Source organism: Nuphar pumila, chromosome 12 (assembly GCF_984573655.1).
Source record: "Nuphar pumila chromosome 12, dmNupPumi1.hap1.1, whole genome shotgun sequence".
In the NCBI taxonomy this organism is placed as follows: domain Eukaryota; kingdom Viridiplantae; phylum Streptophyta; class Magnoliopsida; order Nymphaeales; family Nymphaeaceae; genus Nuphar; species Nuphar pumila.
In genome coordinates this window covers 21,821,632-21,829,756 of record NC_143260.1, presented here as the reverse complement: position 1 = coordinate 21,829,756, position 8,125 = coordinate 21,821,632, and the positions used below count along the sequence as shown (strand labels likewise).

At 40.0% G+C, this 8,125-nt stretch overlaps 1 pseudogene; it reads left to right on the top strand.

The window, feature by feature from the left end:
• The first annotated feature begins 459 nt into the window (after positions 1 to 459).
• LOC149820272 (ARF guanine-nucleotide exchange factor GNL2 pseudogene) lies at positions 460 to 4,988 on the top strand (annotated as a pseudogene).
• The last annotated feature ends 3,137 nt before the right edge of the window (positions 4,989 to 8,125 follow it).

Sequence of the window (8,125 nt, the reverse complement as noted above, 5' to 3'; positions counted from 1 at the left end):
ATTAAGGTCAAGTGAGACCCCGTAAAAGAGTTTCTCTTCTCTTCTTTTCTTTTCTCTTCTCTCTTCTTTTTCTGTCTTTTTATTTTTCTACCTTCAAAAAGGAGGAAAATAGAGGTTAGAAAAGGAAAAGATAAGGGAGAGAGATAATATTACGAGAGGAAAAATTTTGCGATGATCATAATGGGGAGCGTTACCCACATCGTGGGTAACCACCACCAACGTGGTGGTTAATCCCAACAAATTTTGCATGTTTATGAGCATGTTGGCACCTTCAAATAAGCAATGATGATTGATAGGGTGAAAAAAATTATGTTTGTTTATGAGTATGTAATTACATTCAAAATGAATAATGGTGTTGATGATGATAGGCATTGGTGAAGGATAAGCAGCACAAGAGAACTCCATGGATAACAAAAAAAACACAAAAGAAGAAAATAGATGGATCTGAGCATCTCATGCATGGTAAACACAGAAGTTGGTGCACTCTTGGCGGTCATGAGGATGATCCCAACCGACCAACATGCCTCTCAATTCATTCCTGGTGCAGAGGAAGTCTTGGACACCTCCCTCATCAACTCCCTCAAGTCCCTGCGCACTTTTGCCTTCAACCTCCAGCAAGATTGGCACTCGGTTGATCCATCCATCTACCTATCACCCTTTCTTGAGGTGATCCAGTTCGACGAGATCGATGCACCGGCGACAGGAATTGCATTGTCGGCCATCCTCAAGATTCTCAAGTTGGACATCTTTGATGTTGCTACTTTGCATGCGCGCGAAGCCATGCACTTGATTGTGGACGGTATCACCAATTGCTGACTTGATCGAATCAACTCTGCAGCAGAGGATGCTGTCCTCATGAGGATTCTTCAGGTTCTAGTGGCATGTCTGAAGTGCAAAGCTTCTGAATTATTGAGTGATAATGCTGTTTGCACCATTGTGAACACCTGCTTTCAACTGGTCCAGCAGTCTGGAAGCAGAGGGCATCTCCTTCAACGTAATGCAAGGCACACCATGCATGAATTGGTGCAGGTGATCTATGGTCGCATGCCGGAGATTGATTTCAATGGTCAGGACAATAATAGCATCTCGTCGATGAATTATGGTATTGATTGCATGGTAGACATATTTCATTTTATATGCTCTCTATTGAATGTAGTAGTTGCAGAGGTCTCCGAGTTTGATCCAATGGCGAACGTGCCTGATGAGGATGCTCAATTGTTTGCTTTGGTTCTGATAAATTCTGCAATCGAGTTCTCAGGAGAAGCAATTGGTAAACACCCGAAACTGCTAAGAATGATTGAAGATGAACTCTTTTACCATCTCATTCACCATGGCTCGCGTTCTATGCCTTTAGTCCTGTCCATGATTTGCAGTACAGTTCTCAATCTATACCATCATTTGCGTAGATCTTTGAAGCTTCAACTGGAGGCTTTCTTTTGGTTTGTCTGCTTGAAGGTTGCAGGTGGGAAATTGTACTCATTTCAGCAAGAGGAGGTTGCACTTGAAGGATTGATTAGCTTTTGTAGGCAACCCATGTTTGGGATTGAGATGTATGCGAATTTTGATTGCAACCCAACTTACCGAAACATATTCGAAGAAATTGCGAAGCTACTTTGCAAGAGAGCATTTCCGAGCAATGGTCCAATGTCTTCAATGCAGGCACAATCTTTTGAAGGAATGGTAGTTTTGATTCAAAACATTGCAGATGGTATGGACGACTACGGGAGCTTGAAGTTAGCCTCCAATGATGGTCCTAATTTTGATTCACTCCGAATTACAGAATATAGGCCATTTTGGATTGAAAAATGTGAAAATTACAATGATTCAGAGGTGTGGATTGAGTTTGTGAGAACTAGGAAGTATTTGAAGAAAAGATTGATGGTGGTTGTAAACCATTTTAACAGGGATGAGAAGAAGGGCCTGGAGTTTTTGAAACATGCACATCTTGTCCCTGATCCTCCTGACCCTCAGAGCTTAGCTTACTTCTTAAGGTATGCCCCAGGTTTGGACAAAACATTTATTGGAGATTATCTTGGTGATCCAGATGAGTTTCGTCTCCAGGTTCTCAAGGAATTCACATCGACATTTGAGTTTACGAATATGATCCTTGACGCAGCACTCAGGAATTTTCTCGAGACATTTAGATTGCCTGGAGAATCAGAGAAGATTCAGAGAATTCTTGAGGCCTTTGCCGAAAGGTTCTATGAACAATCGGATGAAATGTTTGCAGAAAAAGATGCGGTCTTTGTGTTGTGTTATTCTCTGATAATGTTGAATACTGATCAACATAATGCTCAGGTCAAGAAGAAGATGACAGAGGAGGAATTTATCAAAAACAATAGGAATATTAATGGGGGGAAGGACCTTCCAAGAGAGTATCTATCAGAGTTGTTTCAGTCTATTTCAACTAATGAGATCACACTATTTGATCAATCTGGCAGTTCTGTTGAGATGACTCCAAGCAGGTGGATCAATATCATCAACCAGTCCAAAAAAGCAGATCCTTACATCTTCTGTGGAAAACAGCCTCAATTAATTCGTGGTATGTTTGCGATCATTGTTGGCCCTACGATTGCTACACTGGCATGTGTCTTTGAACATACAGAAGATGACTATATCCTACATCATTGCGTGGATGGCTTCCTTGCAGTGGCAAGAATAGCAAGGTAAGCCATTTTCAGCATATTCAAAAACTAACCATAAGTTTTATTTGATGTAGATATAACAGAATAGGTACTGCGAATGAAAACGTCAAAAAGTTAAAAAAACAAATCAAAAGTTAAGGAATGTTGTTACATACAGTAGTTCTGGGGTGAGACCTTTTAAGCAACTTTATGAAGGCATGCAACTTGTGATTTATGAAAAATTAGGCAGCTTTGTAAAGGAAGGCATGTAATTGAGTGGTCAAGTATATTTTTGTGATATAGAATGATAGTATACTTGGTGGTCTCCAATGGAATATCATGACCATATTTTGTTGAATCAAACTAGGTACTATGACACTATCCATCTTAAGGAAAAATGGCATTCAACAAAGGAAATCTTTTTTATCCTTTCAATCACATCCACCCTTGAATGCATGTGGCTCTTTTGTTATAGAGGAATTTGTAGATTCCTTTCCACTCTTTTGGTAGAATTCAATGTAACATTCACATGTTTTCCACAGGTACAGGCTTGAAGATGTTCAAGATGAGCTTCTTGGAATGCTGTGCAAGTTCACCACTTTGCTCAACCCATTTGCTTCACTAGAAGAAACCCTCTTCGGTTTTACAGAAGATATCAAACCAAGAATTGCAACTATGGTGCTCTTCACCATTGCCAACCAGTTTGGTGACTCCATTAGAGGTGGATGGAGAAACATCATTGACTGTATGCTAAGATTGAAAAGGCTTAAGCTCTTGCCTCCCAACCTTGTAGGGGCTAACAATGAAACTCCGGCCCCTCGAATGGATCTTGATCTCCCATTGCACTCCAGGACTGAATCTGCTGTGATCTTCCCATCACACATGAACAATGACCGCCGGCTCTCAAGCATCATGGGAAAATTCACCCAGTTCTTTTTAACTGACAGTAATGAAGAATCCATGCCTACTGCTGCTGGCAACGCTATGGATAGGAATCTACAGTTGATCAAACAGTGCTGCATTGAAGGCATATTTGCAAAAGCAAAGTACTTGCATGTGGAATCCTTACAAAATCTTGGTAGAGCACTTCTGTTGTCTGGTGCTGGAAAGGGACAGAAATTCACTAGTCCTTTAGATGAAGAAGAAACAACAACACTTTGTTGGGACCTGGTTGTCAAGATCACAGTGAGTAATCTCGATCGATTCATGTCCTTCTGGCCTAGTTTTCATGAATACCTTGGGATGATAAGCCAATTGCCTCTTTTCTCTTCATGCCCTTTCGTTGAGAAGTCGCTCTTCGGTGTACTAAACATTAGTGCAAAACTACTACATAAATCCGATAAATTATCTGAAGAGCTTATCTTTAAGTCACTACAACTAGTATGGAAACTCGATAATCGAGTTGCAGATTCATGCTGTGAGGCATTGACACAAATTGCTGCCAGGATTCTAACAGAAAATGCTAAGAACATTCAGACCCAGTTTGGATGGAAGTCCATAATTGCCATTGTATCGTTAAGCGCCCGAAATCCTGAAGCTTTTGCTGATGGAGTGGAAGCACTTATCTCCTTGATGTCTGATAATGGAAACTATCTTACAAGGACAAATTACAGCATATGCATTGAGTCTGCATTTAGTTTTGCAGCCTCAAAGCTCAGCTCCATAGAGAAGAGCATACAACTGCTCGACCTAATGGCAGATTCCGTGAACTTGTTAGTCAGCTGGCTCAGTTCTGGATTCTTAGATCCTGATTGCAGTTCATCATTGGCAACTCAAGACCCCTCTCGAATTTCGGCAATCGCTACGATGTTTGTCAGATTAGTTGAAAGCGTTCGGAAAATTTCCCTAGTGAGGAGAGAAGAGATCAGGAATCATGCAGTGTCGACATTGCAGAGGTGTTTCACAAAGGCTGAAGGGCTGGGATTTACTCCAAATGTGTGCATGCATTGCTTCAATCATGTGATATTTGCCATGGGTGACGATCTGTTAGAGAAAGCGATCGAGTATTCGAAAAGAGAAAACTCTGAGAAGGAGATGCACAGCATGGAGGGAACACTGATTTTGGCTTTGGAGTTTCTAACAGATACTTTCATTCAATTTCTACAACTAATATCATCTTTTCCTGGATTTAGATCTTTCTGGCTGGGTGTCTTGAGGAGGATGGATACTTGTATGAAGACAGAGTTGGGTACCAGTGACAGATTGCAGATTTTGATCCCACTGTTGTTGAAGAAGATGATAGTGGCCATGAAAGATGGGGAGATTTTAGTTAATAAAGAAGATAATGAGTTGTGGGATATTACTATCACTCAAATTCTATGGATAGCACCAGCTGTCAAGGATGAGCTCTTCCCTGAAAACTGATTGCTAGTATGTTATGAATTCAAAGTCATGTACAGTGTACATAGTTTTTCTCCATTTTTTTCTTCTACCTGTTTAAGATTTAGATATTGCTTACAATTCAAGATTTTGTTACTCTAATTGCAGCCCTTCAAAATTGAAGGATTTTGCTATGCATCTTTTTCATCACAAATCTGTTAGGCTGATCAATACGGAATCTAGCATCCTATATATCGGATTTCGATTCCAATTCGATTTGGACTTGGAGACTTTGTTGTTGAAGCCAACCACATCCGATTGCAATTACCTGTAAAAGCATATCTCTTGATTCAGCAGTAGCTTCTTTCATCTGAGTCTGCATTAAATTTCAGATCTATGTATGATTCAGTAATGCCTACATCGGATCTGAACTGATCCATTTACATCCCTAGGGTAGGACCTAGTTTTTTTTGGCTTTATACTAAAAAAAACAATTTATATAGAGAAATATAGTGCTTAATCGGGCTTAATGAGCTTAATCGATCTTACTCAAGCTTGACTGGTAGAACCTAGGCGTGGTGTCTGAGCTCGGTAAGTTTGCTACGTTGGGACAGCCAAGCCAGGCTTAAACGAGCCAAGCCCAAATTTACCGGATCCATTGTTCACCTCAAATCATATATAGATAGGAGTAAAGTACAAAAAAGGTTTGGACCTTTGGGCTTGGGATTTTGCTTTCAGATTGGATGATCATATAGATTGAGAATATTAAGCCGAATTTGAGACTGACAATGGCAGAGTCAGCATAGCTAGATGCAGATCCAATTCAAGTTTGATCCAACCCAAATCAAAGACCATTTAAGGCACCTTGTAAATGCTACTGGAATACCCGACTCTCTCTCTCTCACTTTTTGGGCTTTCTCTAAATGATAACAAATGCTCTCTTACTATGTTCAATATTGAGTCTTCTATGCTTGCAGCAGGATGACAGATTTTTAATTGCGCGATATATGAGTTGTTGATGATGTATTTGGGCATGCCATTACAAGTGAAGTGCCTCTCCTCCATTGCTTGGGCTCTAACTATTCAAAAAATGAAAAATAAGCTTTTTCGTGGAAGGCGTCTTAGCTTTCTATCGCTGGCCGTCTGACTTTAATTAGATATGTTCTTCCTTCTATCCCCAAATTTTTCATGTCAATGTTTGTAATGCATGTGGGTGTGGAGAAACAAATTTGTCATTTAATGGTGGATTTTCTTTGGTCTGGGTGTCAACTCCAGGGTAAGCGCCATTTGGTTGGTTGGCAAACGGTGGTGTTACCTATGCATATATCTGGCTTAGGTATTTTTGCGCCCAAACAGATGAGTATTGTTCTTGTGGCCAAGCAATGCTGGATGACCTATCAACCAGGATCTCCTTGTGCTCGTTTGCTTCATATTAAATATGATGCTCTTGATTTATCTCTTCTTCGTCATGGAACCCAAGGGTTGGCGATCTCGTACTTGCGAAGCATGTGATTGAGAGTCTTATCGTTCTTCAGAGATCAAATTGAGGATGCGGCAAATTATGATCAGTGGTTACAATGGGCGATTGTGCTAAATGGTGCGTTCCACACCCACAAAGTGTATAGATCGTTGCTCCTCCTGAAGGCCGATTGGTTCTCTGAGTGCGTGTTATGGGTTAAGGGTTCTTTCCCAAGATCTCGTGTCTTGGCTTGGTTAATTTTGCATGATAGGGTTCGGACTCACAGTTATTTAAAGAAGTTGAGTTTTCAGTTTTCTAGTTGGTGTGTGCTTCAAACTACCTTTCATTTATTCTTGTCCTGCCCAATCTTTGTGGTCCTTTTTAATAGGATGTGAAGATCTTGGACGTAATTGTCAAAGAGGAGTCTTTCACGCTTGATGTGCTCCTGAGCTCTGTTCAGATTAGACGATGCAAGCGATGGAGGCTGAGGTTGATATGGAAGATGTGGCTGCTTACTGCTTGGAGGTTTGTTTGGATCGTTCTTAATAATCTTTTCCATAAAATTTTGATCGTTCTTAATAATCTTGTCCATAAAATCCTGATTGATGTATATGTGATTCTTCATTTCTTCGTATGTATCTTAGAGACCTCCCCTTCCCACTCATCTGTGGTGCCTTCTAGTCCAGCAGATCCTGGTTGAGCTTGGCTTTGTATCTGTCTCTAGTTTCTTTTTTTTTTAACTTCTTATTTTTTTATATTTCTATTTCAGTTTTCTATCTTGTTCCGTTCATGGGTTCAACGTTTTGTTGATCTTCATGAGTGGTAATGTAGGCTCTCTCACTTGCTCTAAGGCCAGCAGAAATGGCATAGTTTATTATCGTCTATTTGCTGTTTGATGATACAGGTATGCTTAAAAAACGTGCAATAAAGAAAGAATTTGATAACCACAATCAGTAAACCGCAAAAATCGTTTGTTTTGCGACCAAAAACAAGGGGGTTCATTCTAAAACTTGAGGAATACTCTGTTTGATAAGAAACAAGAACAACCCAATTGATATTTCTTCATGAATTTTATTACTTGTGCCATAATTTTGAATCCCTTCATTCCCATTCTGAAGTTGGTTGCTGCCTACTTCTAGCTTGACATGTAGCTTATTGAGTTCCAAGTTATCTTGTCGAATGTTAAACTTGTTACGACTACTGGTTGAGAACGACATAAATTGTGTAGACTCTGCAATTCTGTATTTGTTGCTAAAATTGCTCTGTTGCATTTGAAATGTATGAAGCGGTCATTCTCGTGTTTTTGTGATCACCAAGATGCTCCAAACCCTGCAGATAACAGTTTTCATGGAGGAAGATAGTGTCCTGGAAACGATATACGAAGACGAGCCCCTTGATCTTCAGGATGCAGACATGGCTGATGTAGAAGATGCGTAGGGACAATCACAAGATGCAAAGGTTCTTATTCCTCCAAAAAAAAATCGAGGAGGTAAAGATGGTATCTCGTAAAAGTCGTCTTAAGTAGACTAAAAAGAGAAATAAGAACCCGAACAATGGTAGAAACGATGATTGCATAGATGTAAACAGGTTAGTAATAGCAGTCCAATAACAGAAGCACTCTCGAATCAAATGTCGATCACATACTTGTTTGAATGAGTTTGATCCGTTCACAAGTTTGAACCTGCACACTTAAGGTTCAATATTATGAAATATATAGTTTTCC